The sequence below is a fragment of the Gopherus evgoodei genome, chromosome 1, assembly GCF_007399415.2.
Source record: "Gopherus evgoodei ecotype Sinaloan lineage chromosome 1, rGopEvg1_v1.p, whole genome shotgun sequence".
Lineage (NCBI taxonomy): Eukaryota > Metazoa > Chordata > Testudines > Testudinidae > Gopherus > Gopherus evgoodei.
In genome coordinates this window covers 280,285,420-280,310,747 of record NC_044322.1, presented here as the reverse complement: position 1 = coordinate 280,310,747, position 25,328 = coordinate 280,285,420, and the positions used below count along the sequence as shown (strand labels likewise).

General features: G+C 41.3%; 1 long non-coding RNA gene across 1 annotated transcript in view; it reads left to right on the top strand.

Moving 5' to 3' along the window:
* The window catches only part of LOC115647143, a 35,194-nt gene extending 26,834 nt beyond the window's left edge, over window positions 1–8,360 (top strand). The window contains exons 2-3 of the long non-coding RNA XR_003999222.1: window positions 6,770–6,939; window positions 8,321–8,360. This is a non-coding gene — a long non-coding RNA (uncharacterized LOC115647143). The remainder of the gene's footprint in view (window positions 1–6,769; window positions 6,940–8,320) is intronic.
* The last annotated feature ends 16,968 nt before the right edge of the window (window positions 8,361–25,328 follow it).

The window sequence follows — 25,328 nt, the reverse complement described above, 5'->3', positions numbered from 1 at the left end:
ATCAGAGCTGACAGCAGGCAGAAATTTGCAGCAGAAGAGAGTGCAGGCCCTAACTTACAAAGCATAGGTTAGGGAGAATGGGGTAAGGTTTCTGAAAAAGGAGGGAAGGCTGTATAGAGAAGCTCCTGTGGAGAAAAGTGCTGGAAAGTCAGACAAGCAACTGGTTACACCCGTTTAAGCTTCATAGGGAGCTAATGATGTTAAGCTTATGACTGACCTTTTGCAGGTCACTTGGAGACTCAGAGGACAATATGAAAGGTTAAAAAGGAATATCTATTGGCTTGATATTCAGAATGAGGTGACAGACTATTGCAGGTCTTGTGACTTATGTCAGAAGTGGAAGAGGCCAATAGGGTCTCATAAATCTCCCCTACAACCTTTACCTATAATCAAGGAGGCATTTTTGGGGTGGCAATGGATATTATAGGCCCTGTGACCTGACCAACCCAAACGGGGAAGAAATATGTTTTTTGGTGGTAGTGGACTATGCCACTACATGTCCAGAAGCAGCTGCTCTGTCTAGTACAGAAGTTGATACAGTGGCAAAAGCTCTTTTTTCTCTATTTTCAGCTGAGTAAGTTTTTTCTTAAGACACTTTGTCAGATCTTATGTCAAATTTCATGTCCCAACTATTGAGTGCATTGTGGAGAATGTGTGGTGTGAAACTGCTGAAGGCTGCCCTATATCACCCAGAAAAAAAAGGTTTTATTGAAAGTTTTCAAGGGGACACTGAAATCTGTGCTGGGGATGTATGCTAACAAGAGGACAAGTGACTGGGGTTAACTATTACCCTGGCTTAGTTGCTTACACTGAGGTTCATCAATGTGCTGGAGTGAGTGAGTGTCAGGCCTGATATGAGTTACAGTCTGGCCTGAGGGCAATGAGGGGTCTCAGGATCATAGGCAGAAAGAACTCCTCCAGAAAATGCTATCTAGCCAAAAGGAGGTGTTCCTTCACTTAGACACAACAGAACCAATTATCCCCAGAATGTGTGGGAATCATGTTATTTTAGACTGCCTGCTCACTCTTGAGACATGGGGCTTTTCTGTTAGCAATCCATCTTGCAGCCATCTGCACCTTCTGTTCCCCATTTGATGTCTCTACTGTTTTTTATTCATCCAAGAACAAAACCCCAGATTTCTGTAGAGCCTCAAACTTTCCTGCTTTGTCTGCAGATGCAACTGTGGGGACAACAGTGCTGCACACATCTATACCAACAATATCCTCAAACCCTTTCTTGCTTGACTGTTGCTTACCAATCACCCATGTGTGGAGTGCACGTAGGGACCAGTACTCAAAGAAAGAAGAAATGGAGGTTACTTACCTGTAGCTGGAGGTTCTTCAAGATATGTGCTCTCCATCTGTATTCAACTACATCAACCCTTCACTTCCTACTGCTATGGATCATGACTGGATTCATGGTAAGAAAAGGAATTGGAGAGGTGTCAATCTGCACTGTTCCTTATGCCCTCGGTTTGGAGCACGAGGTGAACAACTGCACAGCTGCAGCAGATGGACACTACTTGCTAGAAGTCTCTGATCACGGGCACAAGGTATCCATATGTGTAGTCCCTATCTGTATTCCACCTTTTGAAGAACCTCCATTTCTCTTTTTCCTTGCCCTTCAATCCAATCCAGCAGGTTAGAATGACCATAATCGGGTCCTATATAATTTCATGTTTGTAAAAGCTTTTTAATAATGCTATAAAATACTTTTTATTTATGTACCTTTGTGAATATTTTAATATAAATTTCAAATACTGCAAATGATTCAGAAAACAGATGGCTTATTTTCATTTAGATATCTTCTCACCGCCTGTGATGCTTTGCTATTTAGGTATTCTGTACCTTAGTCATATAAATAAGACATGATTCATCTAGCAATATAAAGTTTAAATTAAATTATCTTTAAGTTGTTGTTCCATTTTTAAGACAATTTTTGAAGAGTAGGTTGCAAAGATTTGATCAGCATAAGCAATGCTTGTAGTAGAAATAGAAACAATTACACACCCAGAGAAAATACTTGCTAATCAAAGAACCGATTGACAAGTGGAGAATTTGTTTGGCTCCCAGTTCTTACCATCAGAAAAATAATGTTAGCATATGTCCTGTGATCACTGGAAAACTATACAGTAACATTCAGAAAATTCATTCATAGCTTGTCAAGTTTACTTTCAGCATAAACAATAAGCAGAGTGTAAATTAATGCATTTTTGACTTGTTCACAATATGTTTTTATCTTCTGATCCCATGGCACTTCTTTTGTCATCATCTTTTGCATTTTTTTAAACTTGCTTACATTTTGGGTCAAATATAGATTGATGTGAACTATTCTGTCCTTGTAGCTTTGTCCTTTAGCTCAGTGATCTCTTTCCTCGTAATTTCTTTTATTATTAAAATAAAGTAAATAGAAAATACAAATTTAGTAGAAGGTATGTGTGAGAGAACATCTTATTCTGCTAGAGTAAAGGAATTTGAGATACTCTAAGCTAGTGTGGTAGTGAGTTTATATCAGTTGAGGAAAGGGGGGCGTGGAACAGGGAGAAACAGGCTTTTAAAAGAGGAAGCATAAAGATATGGGTGATTTTTGCCCCCAGAGGCAGCAGTAGAGGATGTTGTTGGAGGAAGAGTGACAGAACATGATAATCCAAATCCTGTTCATCTAGTTTATATGAATAAGGCAAACAGGACTCAGTTCTAGATCTAATTAAAAAAACAAAACAAAAGCAACTTTGTTCCCTATATCCTTAAATGCTAGATACTATATGGTGGGCAGTATGGAGGTGTTCCCCTTTGCATACAGTTGTATATGAAGAGACATGCTACAAAGGAAGAAATTCAATTTTTTAAGCCTCTTATCAAATTATTTCCACATTGTATTGTATAGTGCCATCATGATTCCATGCAGCAGTTTCATTGCCGATTGTCTTTGCAAAAGAAAGAAACTAAATTTGAGAGTAAGGGGAAGGTTCGGTTCAGTTCATTAACAGTGAAACTCAAACATCCCAATTATGCAGACAGACACACAAGACCAATATAATTATTCCTTAAACAAACATAAGATTCAATAGGTGAGTCAGAAAAGCTCGCCACATAAAAGTACAAAGATAGCTAGAAAGGAGGGAGGAATGTATGAATAAAAGCTTAAGAGTTCTCTGTAGGTTTGCCAACTTTCTAATGGCACAAAACTGAACACCCATGCCCTGTCCATTCTGAGGCCCTGCTCCCTCATTCCCTCCTCCCTCCATTGCTCACTCCCACATTCTCACTCACTTTCACCAGGCTGGGGCAGGGGGTTAAGGTGCAGGGGGGCAGGTATGGGCTCAGGATGCAGGCTCCAGATGGAGCTGGTGGTGAGGGGTTTGGAGTGTGGGAGGAGACTCCAAGCTGGGCATGGGGTTGGGATATGGGGTCCCGGCGGCGCTTACTGCGGCTCCCAGGAAGTGGCTGCCAAGTCCCCGCAGTACCTAGAAGCATGGGCGGCCAGGGAGGCTCAGTGCGCTATGCTCTTGCCTACTGGTGCTGCCCCCACGGCTCCAATGGGTCGCAGTTCCCAGCCAATGGGAGCTGCAGAGCTGGCACTTGGGGCAGGGGTAGCATGCGGAGCCTCCCTGGCTGCCCATGCACCTAGGGGCCTCAAGGACGGGTGGCTACTTTCGGGAGCCATGCAGAGCTAGTGCAGGCAGGGAGCGCTGCTGACTGGACTTTTAACGGCCTGGCTGGCAGTGCTGATTGGAGCTGCCGGGGTCCCTTTTTGACCGGGCATTCCAGTTGAAAACTGGCTGCCTGGCAACCCTAGTACTGTGATCTTGCCAGCACCACATTCCATTTCTGCTGCACTGAATTTTGTGCTTCTAGTGGAGGAATAAAGATTGTATATTTTAAAATAAGCAATCAAAGCTTCAGGACAACTCTGACTCTATGCAATAAGTCCTTGTATTCCGTAATGGCATAGATAGTCAAACCTTTCAAATATGGTTTGTGACTTGGGGCATAATCTTGCTAACAGTTACATGCATGTAGTTCATGTGCATGTAGTTCCTTTGTGGAGTTTCATTGACTTCTATGGGCTTCTTGTAGGAGTAACTATATATGTAGTAGGTAGCTACTTGCATAATATGGGCTTTGATTTTCAGCTATAGCTTTAATATAAACCAGGTTGGGATGTTAAGACTGTTCGCAAATTGAAGCAGAGAGTGCTTGTTTCTTTGGAGGACACTGATCAGAGAGAATTGTAATTCAGTCCAATAAAGTGGTTGACAGGGTATCACTTTTGTCTTTTCAGAATGGTCTGCAACCAAATTATGACCCTTATCCTACAAATTTGGTCATTTGGTTGCCATTGAAGTCAACAAGACTTCTTATGAGCACAGTTACAGATGTTTGCAGGATTTGGGTCTTAAATTAAAGACCTGGAATAGAATTTTCAGAAACACCTTTGTCTCATTTTCAAAAGTGACTCAGGCACTTAGGACCCTAAATTCCATTGACTTTCAATGAGACTTAAGCTCCTGAGGGCCAGAATTTTCAAAGGTATTTAGGTGTCCAGCAGGATTTTCAAAAGCACCGAAACAGGTTCAATGCCCATTGAAGATTAGGCACCTAACTTCCTTAGGCACCTACTAGGACTTTCAGAAGCACGTGCTTGCATCTTTAGGTACCTAAATACCTTTGAAAATCTGGCTGTTGTTTTGAAAATGGGACTTGTGCTTAAATGACTTAAGAACCTTTTTGAAAATGTTGTTGTAGTCTAATCTTAAAACAGCTCTCTAAGGATTTAGTCTCAAGACTGAAATATGACTTTACTGTTAAACAGTAGAAGATGGATAATGGGAAATACACAAGTATAAATGTCTTTGTGCTCACTAGCTTGCATTTAAAAAGCAAAAAAGCAAATTTCATAAGTCCACGTCAGAATTTCTCAATTTTTATTATCCTCTCTTTGGAATTTAGAATATATAGCAATGACCCCTAAAATACAAACCAAAAAAAAGGCAAAATGTTTGTTTAGGAATTAAATACTTGGAGGATTATATACTTGTCTTTTTTTCTCACCATGGTGGGAGCAAGGGACAGCGAAATTTAACAATCCTTTCCATCAAATATTGCATATATAACATTGAGTATATTACAGCTGATAGAAATGAGTTAAGCTGTTTGAAATTGTATGAATTTGTCAGTGTGTACCCCAGTAGGTCAAAAGGTTAGGAGCAGGCTTTTGTTGCTACGTATTCTCTAAGATGACCGTTACAAAAAGGTGGTGAATCGTGTTTTCTTCTCCCCCTAGCTGTCGGGGAATATTCAACTAGCCTGTGTTCAGGCTATGTAAAAATGGCCAATTAAAGTTAGCACTGAGATATTACAATTCTAATATACATTAAGCTTTGTGTTATGAACAACAGCATTTCAAATTGTGACTAAGAACAGAAAACCTTTTAATATGCAGTCTCTATGCATTTGTGCATATTCTTACTAACCAGCATAATTACTTAACATTATTATTAATTTTATATAGCACTTTCACAGGTTTCAAAGTGCTTTCCAGAGCCTAACAAAACGAAGCTACACAAATTACAAAAGGAATTTTGAAATCTGGCACTAGAATAAATAAGATAGAATTATCAGTGTGGGTGGGTTCCTTCCAAGGAGCTTGTTTCTTGATGATCTGTGGATGATTAGAGTTGATGAAGTTCCCATATTTCTTTAAATATTTTAGTTTTTATAAAATCTGTTCCTTGTCAATTACTTTTTCAAAATGTGACATGGGAAATTGAACAGATGTTTGGATAACTGCTTATCTAACACATGTAAGAAATACACAAAATGGTATTTTTTATTGTTTTATTAAAACGATTATTGCATCTACTTGTAGGGTTTGAATTGGGTTCTTAATAGGGATATGTTCATCAGGCAAAAAATTAGATGTCTTAAAACAACATGAAGTTAAGATCATGAAAAATGTATCACTTAGTAATGTTTGCATTATTCACAGTTATACACCTACAAGTGTCTGCCCTAATCCCTTGCCAATATGTTGTCTTGGTAACCAGTTACCTTCACACCTGCTCAGCAGCTATAAGGACAAGAGCATGTATGGCTATTGGCCACATTTAGTATTGAAATAGCAGATAACAGTCTTACAAAATATTAATATTTAATACAGCCACATTTTCTAACTTTAAAGTTCTGTTTAGTGTGTAGTAGAATGTTTTATATTTAAAAAGAAGAGTTTGAGACTTCATCACCCATGTTACTTCTCTCTACGCAAAGCAAGAAAAGTCAGTTTCGTATTCAAGAATCCGCTAACATAAGGGTAAAACTTTTCAATGTGTATTTTAAAATTTGGTAGTATGTTGCTTGGATTTCTGCTGAATATTTTTGGAGAAATTAGGTGGTGTTGGGTTCACCACTTCTTTAAAGTGTTCCAGTCTTAAAACTGTTCCCATTTGTTATCTCTGCACAGCTTTCTTGGTCAGTTCCATAATGGTTTGAGTTGCATAATGATTATAGGCTTCTGAACTTAAATCTGGGGATGAGGAAGGAGAAAAAGCTGACTGGACTGGAACAAAAAATCTTGATCTGCTTTGACTTAAGTGTTTACTGACAAATCCTTTCTTTAACTTGAAATGATTTCTCCCAGTATGAATAATGGTTTAAACCAAAGCCCTCAAGTCTTAACATCAGCTGTAGGTGAACTAGCACTTTACAAATGAGTGGTCTTCAGCACTGACTGCCAGACAAAAGTGATTTTTATTCTTGTATTCCATAGGTAGCCCTAGGAAGAATCTGGAAAAGCAAGAAGTCCAGCTAAATATATAATTCATCAACATGTTTGGAGTTTGAGCATACTCATTCAAATTACACATATACGCGTGGACACAGAACATAATGTTTTTTCACTGGCCTGGCTGGCTTTTCAGCAGCTCTTCCAGTTGCAAGGTGACTCTCTTTTTGTAGTTTCCTTCCCCTCCCACACACACACTTAGCCTTGGTCTACACTATGAGTTTAGGTCGAATTTAGCAGTGTTAGATCGATCTAACCCTGCACCTGTCCACATGACACAGCCATTTTTGTTGGCTTAAAGGGCTCTTAAAATTGATTTTCTTTACTCCTCCCCCCCCCCGACGAGGGGATTAGCACTGAAATCGACATCTCTGGGTCAAATTTGGGGTAGTGTGGATACAATTCAACGGTATTGGCCTCTGGGAGCTATCCCAGAGTGCTCCATTGTGACGGCTCTGGACAGCACTCTCAACTCAGATGCACTGGCCAGGTAGACAGGAAAAGCCCTGGGAACTTTGGAATTTCATTTCCTGTTTGACCAGCATGGCGAGCTGATCAGCACAGGTGACTATGAAGTCCCAGAATTGAAAAAGAGCTCTAGCATGGACTGAACGGGAGGTACTGTATCTGATCGCTTTTTGAGGAGACAAATCCATGCTATCAGAACTCCGTTCCAAAAGAGAAAATGCCAGAATATTTGAAAAAATCTCCAGGGGCATGATGGACAGAGGCTACAACAGGGACCCACAGCAGTGCCGTGTGAAAATTAAGGAGCTCAGGCAAGCCTACCAAAAAACCAAAGAGGCAAATGGTTGCTCCAGGTCAGAGCCCCAGATAACGTCGCTTCTGTGATGAGCTGCATGCAGTCGAGGTGGGGGAGCCCTACCACTACCCCACCCGTCCATGGACACCTGCAAGGAGGGAGTCTCATGCAACAGAGGAGGAGGATTTTGGGGATGCGGAAGATAAGGATAGTGCATAGCATGCAAGTGGAGAAACCATTCTCCCCAACAGCCAGGAACTGTTTATCACCCTGGAGCCAATACGCTCCCTACCCTCCCAAAGCAGGCTCACGGACCATGAAGCCAGAGAAGGCACCTCTGGTGAGTGTACCTTTGTAAATATAATGCATGATTTAAAAGCAAACGTGTTTAATGATTCATTTGCCCTGAAGACTTGGGATGCATGCGCAGCCAGTACAGCCCCTCCTTTTAAATGGCTAACCCAATGGGTGCTTGGTATGGGAAAGGAGGGCGCTGCTTTTGAAACCAATCCCACATATTATGAAAGTTGAAGAACGTGAAAGACTATGGCTTACCATGGCTGCCAGCAAGCTAAATTCTGTTGCCCGGCCCCGTGTGTGTGATCTGTCACACCAAACCAGCAGGCCCTCAATATAAGAGGCAAAATGCCACCTTGTACCAAAAGTACATGTGCTATGTAATGTTAACAGCTCGGTTCACCATGAAAGTGTCTACCCATTGTTCTCTAAAATCTGTTTTTTTAAATACTACTCTCCCTTTTTTCCTCCCGCAGCTGCAAATGTTTCAATGCTCCCCCATCATCTCCACCCCAGAGGCTAGTGCAGATAAGGCAGCAAAAAAACCCACACTAGTGATGAAATGTTCTGAGCTCATGCAGTCCTCCTGCACTGAAACAGCTCAGAAGAATGCGTTGAGACAACGAATGTCAGAGTCCAAGAAAGCAGAAAATGAATGCGAGGATAGGAGGGATAAGTGAGATGAGAGGTAAAGGATGCAATGTTGAGGCTACAGGGGGGATCAAACTGATATGCTCCAGCATCTGGTGGAGCTGCAGGAAAGGCAGCAGCACAGACCACTGCTGCTGCCCCTGTGTAACCGCCCATCCTCCTTCTGAAGTTCCATAGCCTCCTCACCCAGATGCCCAAGAATGCGGGGGCGCTCCATGCACTCAACTACTCCACCTCAGAGGATTGCCAAGCAACAGAAGGCTGGCATTCAGTAAGTTTTGAAGTGCAGTGTGACCTTGTCCTTCCCTCCTTCACCATCCTACCCGGTGCTGCCCTCCTCCCGGGCTACCTTGGCTGTTCCCCCCCCCATTTGTGTGACAAATTAATAAAGAATGCATACATTTGAAACAGTAATGACTTTATTGCCTCTGCAAGCAGTGATCGAAGGTGGGAGGGCGGTTGGCTTACTGGAAAGTAAAGCAAAACAAGGGAGTGGATTTTCATCAAGGAGAAGCAAACATAACTGTCACACCATAGCCTGGCCAGTCTTGAAACTGGTTTTCAAAGCTTCTCTGATGCACAGAATGTTCTGCTGTGCTCTTCTAATTGCCCTGGTGCCTGGCTGCGTAAAATCAGTGGCCAGACAATTTGCCTCAACCTCCCACCCTGCAATAAATGTCTCCCCCTTACTCTCACAGATATTGTGGAGCACACAGCAAGTGGCAATAACAATTGCAATATTGGTTTCGTTGAGGTCTAACAGAGTCAGTAAAATGCGCCAGTGCACTTTTAAATGTCCAAATGCACATTCTATCACCATTCTGCATTTGCTCAGCCTATAGTTGAATAGTTCCTTACTACTGTCCAGGGTGCTTGTGTATGGCTTCATGAGCCATGGCATTAAGGGGTAGGCTGGGTCCTCAAGGATAACTATAGGCATTTCAACGTCCTCAACAGTTATTTTCTGGTCTGGGAAGTAAGTCCCTTCCTGCAACTGTTCAAACAGGCCAGAGTTCCTGAAGATGCGAGTATCATGTAACTTTCCCGGCCATCCCACATTGATGTCAGTGAAACATCCCTTGCAGATGATAAATATAATGCTCCTATTGAAAATGCATTTAGCTATGATAGGCTAATTTATTTTGTAATGTAAAGATTTCAAAAATAACCAATGATACAAAGAAGCAGAGCACCTGATCTGTAGATGATTTAAAGAAACAAACTGTTCACCTTTTTTTTAGAAAAAGTAGAATATTTATTTAAAAAATTGTGAGTAAACATCTTGCATTCTGGAACTGGCATTATTATTTATGTATGTTCCAGCAACATGAACAATTTGAGAGATATTGCTCATGCACAACAAGACAGTCTCATTGCATTAATCCCATTGATCTAGGTAATTTACACTTTGTTTCTTGTGCAAGTGATTCATATAATTAGGGGTCCTTCTTATAGTTTAAATCTTCCATTTCTCATAAGACACACAACATATGCAACTTTTAATTTTCTATAAGACAACAGAGCAAGTTAAGATAAACCAACTTTTTTCCTAAAGATGAATTGCCAGAAAATGATATATATATATACACACAACTTTAGCCTCCTTACCATTACACAGTTATAAATAGTATGTGTATATAAAGTGAATTAGGTGCTGGTGAAATTTGTTGGGTTGGAACCTCCTGAGACAACAGTAGTGCATCGCTGAATTGGGTCCTTACCTGATTTTCAGGGGATATTTTGAGTAATTTTTGTTTATTGCAAACCTACTTGTTAATTACATCAGTCTATTTGCTGATACATTTGGACATGACATGAGAGAAGAAAAGTTTTGGTTCTGCCTCTTTATGGGTATACTGCAAGCATTTAGACTACCATATTGCTTTCATAGAATCACAGGATCGTAGGACTGGAAGGGCTCTAAATATCTTTCAGATTTACATCTAATACTCTGTAAATAGTTGCTCCTTTTATTTTTGACAGTCTGAATTTTGTGAAAAAAAAGTTATAAAATTTAATAGTATGTATAAATTGCAGCCCTCTAATTCAAAATGGATAAATTATTCACTGGAGAAAGTACAGCTTTTTATTTTAAATTTGCTCTGTGGCTGCAACAATGTGGGACTAACTTTGGGACAATTATGAGTCTAGCTAATTTTGTATTCTTGGGTATGTCTATTGCAACTGTTGCATACAGACCATATAGTTATCATGGCAAGTGCCAAAATATGTTAAAATCCATCAATCTTATGAATCCAAGTTTAATTCCTTCTCCTATGACTGCAAAAGGTCAGAATTGTTACCTGTAATATAAAATACATTTTTCAGGTAGTTTTAAAAAATAGCAAGTTCTGTTATTTAAAAAGAGATTTGAAAATGACTTAATTGCATCAGAAAAGGTAACAGTAAAGTTGATATCAATCCTGCATTGACAGGGTGATGGATTAGGTACCTAACAATGGTGTCCTACCGCTAATTCTCATGATATAGTATTAGCATTTCTATTTTGGGCATTAGTACCCTGAGTCAGCAAAATAAGTAAGTGTATACTTAAGCATGTACTTAATTCCTTCCTGGTTCTTCAGGTCACAAACTTGAAGCATGTAAAGTCAATGGGAATTAAGCACATGCTTAAAATTAAATACTTAGTTGAATGAGGATGCAGAAAAGCTACCTTTTTGTTCTGGAATTATTACTATGAGATGGAATTTTTAAAAGAGCCCCAGGAAGCGATGTCTAACTCTTTCTTTCAGTATGAAGTGGGTGCCTAACTCTCAGAGGTATCTTTGAAAATTCTTACCACCTTTAATAGAAGAGGTTCTAGATTCACCTCAAGAGAGTGTTGGATGTTAGTCCTTAGAGCAGTAGTCTCCAACCTTTTTAAGCACAAGATTGCTATTTTTTTAATTTAAGTGCAATCTTAGATCTACCCTGCCCTTTCCCTGAGGCCCCACCCCGCTCACTCAATCCCCCCTCTCTCCATCACTCGCTCTCCTATCACCTTCACTCACTTTCACTGAGCTGGGGTAGGGTAGGGGGTTGGGGTGCAGGCTCTGGGCTGGGGCCAAGGGGTTCAGAGTGTAGGAGGGGGCTCCAGGCTGAGCCTGGGGCAGTGGGTTGGGTACAGGAGGGGGTGAGAGGTGCAGGCTCTGGGAGGGAGTTTGGGTGCAGGAGGAGGTTCAGGGTGCTATCTCCGGGAAGGGGCTCAGGGCTGGGGCAGGGGTTTGAGGTACACACTCTTGCTGGGCAGCGCTTACCTCAGGCAGCGGGGTTAAGACAGGCTCCTTGCCAGCCCTGGCCCCACGCTGCTCCCAGAAGCTGCCAACACCCCACTGTGGCCTGGGAAGGGAGGGGGGTTGCAGGTGGCTCTACACACTGCCCCTCCCTACAGGCACCACCCCTGGACTTTCCATTGGCCGCAGTTCCCCGTTCCTGGCCAATGGGAGCTATGGTGGCAGTACCTGCAGGCAGGAGCAGTGCACAGACACCTCCTGTCTCTCCCCCAATCCCCATGCAGGGATGTGCCGACTGCTTCTGGGAGCAGCTCAGGGCCGGGGCAGGCAGGGAACCTGCCTTAGCCCCGCTAGACTTTTAGCGGCTGTAAACTGTGAGGCTCTGGCAGAAGCTCCGTGATTGACCAGTTAATGACCACTGGTTTAATGACTATCAGTCCTGAAATCAGTGGACTGCTTGGTAGCTGAAGCTACCGATAGGTGCTGTAGTTATCCAGAGCTTAAATGCATAACATTAACTGAGGCCTAAATGCATAGCACAGCATATGACACCACCACAAAATGAAGAAACAACAATTAGTAGATCATGAAGCCCAAAGGGATGTGATTAATTCCTTTAATAATATTTTTTGCACTGTCAGCTTCCTGATGTAACCAATTTTCAGTACTTATGGGAACTCCAGCTTGGGACAGCCCAGAGTTAAATTTGCATCAATAAGGAGAGACAACTGAGAAAAGTTAAGTGCTGTAAGGGCCTGATCCTGATTATCAAATCACAAACTCAGTTAACTTGAATGGCTTTGGCTCAGGCCCAAAAGAGAGGAGGACAGCCATACAGCAGCATCAAGCTACAATTCACATCCACAGATTATTCTGTAGAGCTAGCAATTGCTGACAACTTTGATTGCCTGTGCTCAGAAGTTAAGACTTCAAGGTTGAAGCCATGACTATAGCTGTGGAGAGGTTTGAACAGGAAGTAGGGAAAGTCTTGGGTTGAAGATCAGGACTCCTTGTACTTCCCACTCCAAATATTTTTTTAGACATAACTTGCATCCATATGTGAAGCCTCCCAAAAGTCTAACAGCTCCCTTGTTATGAACTGCTGATAAAAGTTGGCTAAAGGGCATATAAAAATACAAAATAATAGATATTGAGAACATAGTTTTTGTTCTTGGTGATCTTTAGGGGCTGTATTTTCAAGAATACCCTCAAATTTACATGGTTGATATTGAATCCACAATCTTTAGCACCTGTGAAAGACAATGTATATGTACAGTGGCATATAAGTGCACTGGGTGGCTTATAAATCCTACTATAAGCCACTTTTGCGCATACATTCTACCTTTTGTCAGCACAAATGACTATCATTGTGTGGTTTTAGCTGTGTTATGCAATATATCCTCACTGATAATTCTCTAAGGAAAGGAGCAGTTTTCTTGGGTAATATTATTAGAAAACATGCTGTCAGGTAAGAATAGTTCTGGATTGCATTCTTCATCTGTAGTTTTGCTAATGCTCAGGCATTCCCAAGGTTTTTTTCTTTTTTCTTTTAGCACTAAAAACAGGTGATGTGAAATGTCACTTTTATATATAGCAAGTGAGAAACTGTTAGTGCAGTTCATCTAAATTAATCTTAAAACCAGGTTGGGTGACAAGAAGTTTATAAATGTTATGACTCCTGAGGTGTTCAGCTAATAATTTAAAGCAGAATAAGCATTCTAATAATGGTATCCTTAGAAATGCAAATGTAAGTGTAGAGTAAGTAAAGTAATACGTTTGGAGAAGCGAGACTAATTTGTTTTATGCATCTTTTTGTTCTAAAGTTCAGAGCCAGTCCTCTTACCCTTAATTGCACTGCACTGTGATTTCAATACAATTTGCAACTGTCTGGTATCAAAGCCTGCTGCCTGACTAATGCACTTTGTATTACATGTGGAATTAAAAGTAGACTGTAATCAGGGCTAGTACATTGACATGATAATGAATGGCTGCCATTGGATACCTTCTTCTCCTACTTCTAAACTTGTCATATGTCACACAGCAGTTTCTTGAAGCTTGATGGGAGCACTGGTAATGGGCAGTAACTTTCTTATGTGCTGTTCACTGACTGTCTTCCCAGCAAACACATCTTAGTTTTCCTCTAACATAAGTCCTAACTAAACTAGTGAAATAAGATTAAACTGATAATTCACTAACGAAAGTGATTTTTACTGTGTGTAGCAATAGTTCTATAAAGCAACACTTTGCACAGATTGTTTAGAGTTTATCTATTTATTGTATTATTATTTTCAGCTAGCAGTATGAAAATTGGACTGGGCTTTGTGTGCAGTAGATTGTAATGCATGGCTTTTATTCAATGTTACAGCATCTTTTTAGACTGAGAAAACTGGTGCAACAGATAGATTCACATAAGGGCAGGTAGTGCTACTTCTATTACCTTCCACTGGAGTTTGTACTATGAGGAAGGGGCTGGTTTGTGGAATAGCAGTGCATTGGAGCTTGGGTGCCCCTTTTTAGCCTAGGTCTATGCTCATTTTGGGCAATACGAAAGCTTATGCATCACAAATCTAACTCCCTAAATAACTGAGATTGAAGCACTTTGAGTGGCTGTAATTCACATTCCAAAGGTTAAGCTGTGAGAATTCATGAAGGACTGGTGAGGTCCCAGAGGATTGGAGGAGGGCAAATACAGTACTCATTTTTTCAAAAGGGGAACAAGGAGAACTCAGGGAATTGGACCATTCAGCTTAACTTAAATACCTAGAAAGTACTGGAACAAAGTATTAAGTAATCAGTTTGTAAGTGCCGAGATGATAATAGGATGATAAATCCAGCTTGGCTGTTCTTTGTCAAGAACAAATCATGCCAAACTGAGCTAACCTCCTTCTGTGAGAAGGTTTGAGTGGATACAGGGGGAGCAGCTGACATATCATCTCTTGATTTTAGTAAGGCTTTGATGCTGTCCAATGTGACATTCTCATAAGCATAGGGAAATGTGGTCTAGATGAAGTTACTATAAAGTGAGTGCACAATGGGTTGAAAAAACACACTCAAAGAATAGTATCAGAGGGGTAGCCGTGTGAGTCTGGATCTGTAAAAGCAGCAAAGAATCCTGTGGCACCTTATAGACTAACAGATGGTTTGGAGCATGAGCTTTCGTGGGTAAATACCCACTTCGTCAGATGCATCTGACGAAGTGGGTATTCACCCACGAAAGCTCATGCTCCAAAACATCTGTTACTCAAAGAATAGTTCACTGTCCTATCTAGAGTGGACATATCTGGAGTGATCCCACTTGAGGTCTCTCCTGGGTCTAATACTAATCAATGTTTTTAATGACTTGGATAATGGAGTGGAAGGTATGTTTATAAAATTTGCAGATGACACCAAGCTGTGAGGGGGTGAAAGCACTTTGAAGGACAGGATTAGAATTCAAAATGGCCTTGACAAATTGGAGAATTGGTCTGAAATCAACAAGATGAAATTCAGTAAAGACAAGGGCAAAGTTCTACACTTAGGAAGGAAAAATCGAATGCACAACTATAATATGGGAAAATGGCTAGGTGGTGGTACCGCTGGAAAGAATTTGGGGGCTATAATACATCACAAATTGAATCTGAGCGAACAATGTGATGCAGTTGTGAACAAGACTAATGTTCTGGGAGGTATAAACAGGAGCGTCAAATGTAAGACGTAGGTTAATTGTTTCACTCTACTTGACACTGGTGAGGCCTCAGCTGGAGTATGGTGTCCAGTTTTGGGCACGACACTTTAAGGAAGATGAGGACAAATTGGACAGAGTCCAGAGAGGAACAACAAAAATGACACAAGGTTTACAAAGCATGACCCATGAGGGAGTTTTGAGGGAGAAGAATGAGGAGGAGCTGATAAGTCTTCAAATATGTTAAGGGCCATTATAAAGAGGACAGTGAACAATTATTCTCCATGTCCACCATTGTAAAACAAGAAGTAATGAGCTTAATCTGCATCAAGGGACAACAGGAGATCTGCATCAAGGGAGATTCAGATTAGGTACAGTATTAATGTTCTAACTATAAGGATGGTTAAATACTGGAGTAATTTACCAGTAGAAGTTGTGGAATCTCATTGTTGGCAGTTCTTAAGAAGAGGCTAGACAAACATTTTTCAGGGACATTTTAGAGATATTTAATCCTTCAGCAGCTTGAAGGGATGGACTAGAGGACTTTTCAAGGTCCCTTCCAGCCCTACATTTCTATGTTTCTGTTCTCCACTTATCCACCTGAATACACAGTGCCACTGTAAGGCTTTTTTAGAGTGGGGATGCTGAAAGCTAGCAAAACTATCCCCATACTTTTTACCTCATGCCCCCCTGCCCTGAGCTGAGGCCAAGAGTAGCCCCCTTACTCCAGCTGAGTGTCTCTGGGAAGGGGGATGATGACACATGGACTGGGATAAGGAGGCTGGGGGCAGACACGGGGCTGGGGGGGCCTGTATAAAACCTGAGGGTGCTAATACTACTACTAATGCTACAGCACCCCTGCTCCCATACTTCCCGTGCCTATGTGAATACAGCCTAGGTAAATCTGACTATTTCTTTTTCAGTGGCTTTAAGTCTGCATTATTTTTAAATAATTGAATTTGTTTAATATGATGAGAAATGAGCTTGAAAAACTAGTTATTTTTTCAAAGATATTATTTAGTTTGCTCTGACTATACTGTGAAATTTTCCTCCTACTGATTACAGTAATAAGCTTTATTTTTTCCATTTGTTCATTACCATAGTATTAGGTTACTTATGAAGAAAAATTAGCTACGTTCTAAGTGCAGTCTATCAACAAAATTAAGAAAGCAGCTGCAAATAGAGTTGTTTGAGGCTATTTCTGATTATAATTTGCAAAATTTGAGAGATGAAGGTGAAATGTTTTTATTAAATTGATTTTTCAAGATCTGTATTTTGAGTTTAATAGAATGCCAGGCTTCCATTTTGCTTGTGCATCTTAAGAACAGACAGCCCTGTATATTCAGTGTCTTGGTTTATTTATTCTATCATATCTTTTCTCTGCATTCCCTCGCCCTTCTAAAGGGGGAGATAAATTAGTGTCAACTTGAAGGGAGTAAAAAAACAAATTTTCATATGAAATGTCATTGTTCAAATATTTTTTGCTTACATGTAATGTAGGGGCCACCCATATCTAATATTACAAGGATAGATTGTAGTATAAATCCTAGACAGAAGGATCTAATGTATGTTTCTCATGTACCATTCAGTCTTTGACTTATTAGAACTTTAAGCATGAGGTAAGAGTGATTAAAAACAATTTTGAATGAGATGCTGTTCATTGTATACATTTATATCATTTTGGAATTTGCAATTTTAAAACAATTGGTTTGTAAATTAAGAAAACACATAATCCTAAGAAAAAGCCACCATAGCAATTCCTGACCTTTTAAAATCAGGAGGAGTAATCAATCCGGGCTGGTTCTCGCTTTAATGCACACTGGCAGCTAAAGTTTAAATGCCTAATAGTGTTTCTTCTCTCACATGTGTGGGTCTGAGGGACATTTATTCTAAAAGTTAAACAGAATGACAGCTTGCTTTGGCTGATGTGTAGAGTTCTTGACTATGCTGCTTTACTTCCTTCCATAATAAGTAGTTAATAGAAAATTCACTGACATGCAGTGTAGATTTAATTTATCAGGTTGATTTAACAGGAATGGAATGCAATGAAACAATAGGTTTTTTGTTTGGTTGAGGGTTTGGGTTTTTTTGGCCTGTTGGTAATCTTCAGACACTTTGTCAGTGAAGAAAATCAGTCAACACTCAGTAAAACCTTTGTGACTTTGAAAAATTTGGCTGTATTTGTAAAGGTCAATATAGACTATATATCTGAGCAAAGAAGAATTAGGAGATGTTTATTATTTTCAAAGGCATACTTTTGCAGTACAGTCAACTTGTAGGAATACTGCTGAAAAATACATATGTTTAATATCTGTGTCTATAATTAGTAAAACAAATGTGACGGTCATCAGTGACCCCCTAACAGCTAGTAGCCTTATAATAGCTGGCAACCATTAGGAGAAATTGGACACCTCACGGACACAGTAGCCTGAACTTTTGAACTGTCTTCCCTTATCGGTCTTGAGGCAGTTGAAGCTGGTCCTAAACTGGTTTTTGCTGAGCAGATTGCAGAAGTGAAGAGTTTGCTAACCACCAATCAAATGCTAACACGACCGAAGCCTGTGTGTGAGTGTGTATAAAAGATTCTTGGTTTTTGTACAGAGTGGAGTTTTTTGTACCAAGGTACAGAACTCTCCTTTCATCTGCAGAATAAAGCAACCTTTTCTTATCCCTGTTTGGCTTTCATTGGTTCTCAGCTAGGCGGACCCGACATTTTGGTAATAGTTTCTGGCAACCCAGATGGGACCCTCCTAGCTCGGACATCGGACTCCAGATGGCTGCGGCGAACTAGGAGCGGCGCCACCGGTGTGCTTAGCCCCTCTTCCTCACTTCACCTCGGCCCCTGGGGTTTGTGCTCCAATAAGGTGAGCCCTAATAAGATAAGGAAATAATAGGGTTCTGGTTATATTCTGGTTACTGTATTTCTGTCTTATACCTTTGGGTGTTAGGTGTGTGGGCGGAATTGAGCTTCTTATTTGTAATTCCTCAGGGTGGAAGCCATAGCGTGTGAGGAAGCCCTGAGGTCGTATTAAGATCCTTCTGTTCCGTCCCCTGTAGCACTCAGTGTAAGCAAAAATTGTTGGCTTGTTTTTAAGTTAGACCATTATTCCTTCCTTCTTTCTGTTTAATTCTCTATTTGAGTGCCAGAAAAGGGGATGGGTTGGTCTCAGCAGAAACCCTCTAAGGATAGCCCTTTGGAGTACATATTAAGATAAATGGCCTTTGCCCGGTGTTCAGAAAGGAATGTCAAAGAGGCGTTTATTGCAGCTTTGTACCCAGGTTTGGTCAGCCCTGGGTACCGATTGGCCCGAGTTCGGGTCTTTTGACATTCCAACTCATTTAAATCCTCTGCGCGTGGTGCTGGAAAACCAGGCACCGGGACAAATGAATTATTGGTTCTTGTGGGAAGTTGAAGCTTATCATCGCTTAAAAAAATTACAGATTCAAGCCCCTCTAACCCCAAAACCTTCTGCCCCCAAAGAGGCTGATTTGGGGGAAGAAAATACCCCCATATACTGTCCTTGACCTTGGCCACCGGTAGCAGCAGCACTACCAAGTGGGACGGGCTCGATACCTTCCTCTGCAGCTGTGGGTTCAGAGATAGCAGCCCTCCCACAGAAACCCCACCCAAGAAAATTGAGGACACTACAGCTCGAGTAGACAAGGGTGCTGGCTGGTGAGTCTTGCCCACATGCTCAGGGTTTAGTTGATCGCCATATCTGGGGTCTGGAAGGAATTTTCCTCCGGGGCAGATTGGCAGAGGCCCTGGAGGTTTTTTGCCTTCCTCTGCAGCGTGGGGCATGGGTCACTTGCTGGAGGATTCTCTGCAGCTTGAGGTCTTCAAACGACAATTTGAAGACTTCTGTAACAAACCCCTAACCTATATCTGAGTTATTGAAGTGGATGGGTAGGATTCTGTGGCCTGCTTTGTGCAGGAGGTCAGACTAGATGATCATAATGGTCCCTTCTGACCTTAAAGTCTGTGAGTCTAGGGAATGTTGTGGACCATCACGTTCATGTTCTGTTTACCACAGCAGACCTTATGAATTGGCAAACCACTATGCCTCGCCTCAGGGATGACCCGGATGTCGTCCATAGGCGATTCCAAATCATTTTCCAGTCTCATAATCCTGATTGGCAAAATGTGGGCCAACTTTTGAATTGTTTGTTAGGCACAAAGGAGAAGGAGTGGGTCCTTCGGGGTGCCCAGGTTGCCGCGGAAGCCGGCGGCCATTCCCCATGGCCTTATAACCCTTGCTAATCCAGCCCAATGGAACCCGAATGATCCGGCCCACCAAGCAAAATTAAAGAGATTCTGGGACTATATTTTAATAGGTATCAAACAAGCAGGTGAGAAAACTCTAGATTGGTCAAAAGTTCATAATATTGTGCAAGGGAAAGAGGAGCACCCTTCCGATTTTTACAAAAAAACGTTTATAAAGCATTTTGTACCTATACTAACCTAGACCCCAAGACCGTGGACACACAGTCCATGATCTGGCTTATCTTTATTTCTCAGTCAGCCCCAGACATCAAAAAGTGGTTACAGCGACCTGAGGGCACTAGAGGAAAATCCCTGAAAAAACTGGTAAGCGTTGCCACCCGTGTATATAACACACACACAAAATACAAAAAACAAAACAGGTAAAATTGCTGGCTGCTCTTGTAAATGCTAAAAGTAAAAAACAAAAAAAAAAGGGGTCCCCCCAAAAGGCAACCTAAAATGGACTGGGGGGGGAGGGCCCAGGACACGCCAAAAATGTGTAACTACTGTAAGCAGCTTGATCATTAAAAAAGGGAGTGCTCATACCAACCCACTGGGTGGCAGCTCCGCCGCCAGACCCACTGCAGCACCAAATAACTGTGGAAAAAACAAACGTTAACAACAGTAAGGAATGACGGCAACCAGGGTGTTCTTCTGTCACCTAGTCAAATGATTTTACCACTTATGTTTGTTCCTCCAATGACCCCCAGGTCTATCTAACTTTGGGAGGAACTATTTATTCTTGTCTTCTGGACTCTGGGGCTGCCCTCTCCACTGTTACTGTCAAGCCAAAAAAAAAAAAAGCCTCATGAATAAAAGTGTTCTGGTAATGGGTATGGGCGAAAAGCCATTTGGCTGTTCTGTGTTGTAGGAGGCTACTGTGGAAATCTCTGGTGTCTCTGCCTCCCATGCATTTTTGCTTGTTCTGGATTCCCCAGTTAACCTCTTGGGCAAAAACCTGTTGTGTAAATTGTATGCTCAGATCCTTTTTTCAGATGACAGGATCGTCCTCCGGTTGCCTCAAAACCAACTTCCCCAGCTATGTGCTGTTCTGACCCAGGCTTCAGAGGACTCGATCCTGCCTGCGGACCCGATCCTACCCAAGCGACTCAGACAGAAGGTAAAAGCCTCCCTGTGGGGCACTTTAAAAATAAACTTGGGCACTCTCTGGACAGAACCAGTGCGTATAACCTTAAAGCCAGGCATTGTAATTCCTCGAATTCGTCAGTATCCCATCCCCCAAGAAGCTCTGCTAGGCCTCCGGAACCTTATTACCACATTCCTGTGGTTGGGAGTGCTAGTTCGCACCAAGTCTCCTTTCAATACCCCCATTCTGCCAGTCAAAAAACCTGACATGAATCCAGAGGGAAAACCGGTATACCGATTTGTCCAGGACTTGTGTGCAGTGAATAAAGTTGTTCAGGCTAGACAATGTGGTACCTAACCCTCATACTATCCTGACTGCCATTCCAGCGGGTACTGCTTGCTGTTCGGTAATAGACTTGTGTAATGCCTTTTTCAGTATTCCCCTAAATGAAAACAGCTGGAATATCTTTGTATTTACATGAACGGATCCAAAGACTGGGAGAGCAAAACAGCTAACCTGAACTCAGCTACCACAAAAATGTTACATCACCAATCATTTTCTCCTCTATCCTGACACGCGATTTAGCTAATATTAAGCTACCTGGTGGGTCCACTTATCCAAGGTACAAAACTCTCCTTTCTTCTGCAAAATAAAGCAGCCTTTCCTTATCCTTGTCTAGCTGTCATTAGCTCTCAGCTAAGCAAACCCGACATTTCGATAACACAGAAGGATAACTAAAAACCTTCAGCAGATTCATCTTATACCTCCTCTTTTGAAAATGTGACAACTTTTCCAGGAGCTTACCGTAACTATTAAGGATGATATTTCTTTTTAGGGTTTTCAGCCCTTATTTAAGGAGTTCCTAATCTGCAGCCTTCAAAAAACAGAAGGTAATCATATGGGAAATAAGATACTGAAAGAGAGAATCTGTCTGGGTGGAGTACCATTTCAAGAAATAAAACTAAAAGTTTCAGAAATCCTAACTTTGTTTAGTCATTTAAGAAAATGTATACTTTTCCAAACTGTAATACATTATTTTCAACCCTGCTGTCTTAGTTCATCTGCTATTCAAAATCATTCTTTTGTATCTTGTATCACTCTTTATTAAAGAAGGAAGTTAACACTAATTAAACATTTTTGTTGTTTAATTAATATAAATTGTCAGTGTATTTATTTTTAGCATGTCAACATTGCAGGTGGTGTCCATTTAACATTAAAATGTTATGAAAAAAACCAGCATGTTAATAATAAGAGTGTCTTTTATTTTATTTTATTTTTTTAAGGACAGACAGGGTACAAAAATGGTTTGAGAGAGCTAAAATCTTATCTCACATGCTTTGGTCTTAACAGTAACCTTTATTCAAAACGTTAAAGATGTTGGCTCTAGTACAGTATATAAGAACTTGGTTACCCAGCTTCGTTTATGCTGACTTGTTTAAGCCATTTCTGAAAAGGTTTTTATTTGTGCTGAATATGGTCAGATGTGTTCTATATTGACTGAAAAATTACAAGTAGTGCTTTCTTTCTGTCTGGATTGTCACATATATAAACTTCAACTGCTGGTCTTGTAAGGAATGGCAGAAGGTTGTCGGTTTGTTAAGAATTAGCCATATTAATTAGGGCGGTCAAGCGATTAAAAAATTAATCACGTGATTAAAAAAAATTAATTGTGATTAATCATGCTATTAATAGAATACCATTTATTTAAATATTTTTGGATGTTTTCTACATTTTCAAATACTGATTTCAATTACAGCACAATACAAAGTGTACAGTGCTCACTTTAGATTTATTTTTATTACAAATATTTGCACTAAAAAAACAAAAGAAATAGTATTTTTCAATTCACCTAATACAAGTACTGTAGTGCAATCTCTTTATCATGAAAGCTGAACTTACAAATGTAGAATAATGTATAAAAAAACCTGACCTCAAAAATAAAACAAATGTAAAACTGTAGAGCAGTGGTTCTCAGACTGGTCTGTGGACCACCAGTGGTCCATGAGCTCCATTCAAGTGGTCTGTGGATTGTTCCCTCTGAGGTGCGTGCCTGGGTGGCTTCACATGAGAGAATTAAGGGCCACCCACCTAATTAGTGGAGCCGCACAGGCATGGCTCCACTAATTAGGTGCCTGGACCCTGGAGAAGACACACACGTAAGGTGAGGTGGTGGACTTGGGGAGAATAGAGGGTAAGTGGGAGGGGGCAGTGGAATGAAAAGAGTGGGTGGGGAGAATTAGGGATGTGCAGGGCTGCGGTGGCCAGAGAAAGAGGCAACTTTCCCCAGCTCCAGGGCTGTGACTGCAGGGGAGAACCCCCTCCTTCCCAGCCGCAGTCGGGGGCTGCCATGGTGGAGGAGAGAGGACATATTAGAAAGGTCAGACTACTGATATTAAAATATGAGCTGTGTGCTTTTATCTGTAGAACAAAAAAAAGTATGTTTTTTTAATATATCGCTTTTATCGAAAGCGCTTTCCAAATGTTGTTTGTACCGTTAGCTAACTATTGTAAGGATCATTAAGTGGTCCGCAAAGACTCTTAGCAATTTTCAAGTGACCGTGAAAAAAAAAGTTTGAGAACCACTGTTTTAGAGACTACAAGTCCACTCAGTCCTACTTCTTGTTCAGCCAATTGCTCAGACAAACAAGTTTGTTTACATTTGTGGAAGACAATGCTGCCTGCTTCTTGTTTACAATGTCACTTGAAAGTGTGAAGAGGCATTTGCATGGCACTGCTGTAGCCAACATCACAAGATATTTACATGCCAGATGCGCTAAAGATTCATGTCTTTTGATGTTTCATCTGCTATTCCAGAGGATGTGCGCCCATGCTGATGATGGGTTCTGCTCAATAATGATCCAGAGCAGTGCAGACCGATGCATGTTCATTTTCATCACCTGAGTCAGATGCCACAGCGGAAGGTTGATTCTCTTTTTTGGTGGTTTGGATTCTGTAGTTTCCACATCAGAGTGTTGCTCTTTTAAGACATCTGAAAGCATATTCCACACCCAGTCCCTCTCAGATTTTTGAAGGCACTTCAGATTCTTAAACCTTGGGTCAAGTGCTGCAGCTATCTTTAGAAATTTCACATAGGTATCTTCTTTGCATTTTGTCAAATTTACAGTGAAAGTATTCTTAAAACGAACAACATGTGCTGGGTCATCTGAGACAGCTGTAACATGAAATATGTGGCTGAATGTGGGTAAAACAGAGCGGGAGATGTACAGTTCTCCCCCAAGGATTTCAGTCACAAATTTAGTTAATGCATTAATTTTTTAACAAGCATCATCAGCATGGAAGCACATCCTCTGGAATGATGGCAGAAGCATGAAAAGGCATGACTATTAGTGCATCTGGCACGTAAATATCTTGCGATGCCAGCTACAACAGTGCCATGCAAACACCTGTTCTCACTTTCAGGTGACATTGTAATTAAGAAGTGGGCAGCATTATCTTCTGCAAATGTAAACAAACTTGTTCAAGCGATTGGCTGAATAAGAAGTAGAACTGAGTGGTCTTGTAAGCTGTAAAGTTTTACATTGTTTTGTTTTTGAATGCAATTATTTAACAAAAATACATTTGTAAGTTGCACTTTCATGATAGAGATTGCACTACAGTACTTGTATGAGGTGAATTGAAAAATACTATTTCTTTTGTTTATCATTTTTACAGTGCAAATATTTGTAATAAAAATATAAAGTGAGCACTGTACACTTTGTATTGTGTGTTGTAATTGAAATAGATATATTTGAAAATGTAGGAAAACATCAAATATTTAATAAAATTCAATTTGTATTCTATTGCTTAACAATGTGATCAATCATGATTAATTTTTGAGTTAATCATGTGAGATAACTGCGATTAATCAATAGCCCTAATATTAATTAATGGGAGGGGAGTGCTTCAAGTACCATAGGAACCCTAACCCTAAGGAAGGGCATCCTACCCATAGGAACCCTAAACCTAGCTCCAAGAGCCCTACTGTAGAGGGGCTTTGGTGAGGGTGGTCCCTCAGTGGGGCTGTGGCGTATCCTACCGCCTCACTCTAAGTCGCCGTCAGTCCGGGCTCTGCGGCAGTGTGGGATGGCAAGCACACGGTTAGGGGCTCAGACCTTTAAGCAGGGGCTGAGTCAATAGTGCAATAGCAGCCCCGGCCCAATGGCAGGGCAGGGCAGCAACTAAACACTCAAGGACTCAAGCCTTTAAGCAGGGGCTGAGTCAGCAGTTCAATAGCAGCCCAGGCCCTAAGTCAGGGTGGGGCAGCAAGCAAACAATCAAGGACTCAGGCCTTTAAACAGGGGCTGAGTCAATAGTTCAGTTGCAGGAGGTCCTAGTCTCTCCAGGCCAGGGAGAAGGGGGAGTCTGCCACCCAAGGAGTGGGTGGCGGGGGGGGACACGCTCTCCCACTCCACTGCATCCCAGCCTGGGGCCCTAGCAGTCACAAAGACTCACTTCTGTCAGTGGGGATCCTGGCCACAACACACTGACATAGGTTCAGGCAGTGCTGCAGCCAGACTGGTGTCGGCTGCCCCCGGGCTACTTCCACACTCCCCCTCATAGGATACCTGGGTCGTGCTAGCATCCTCGG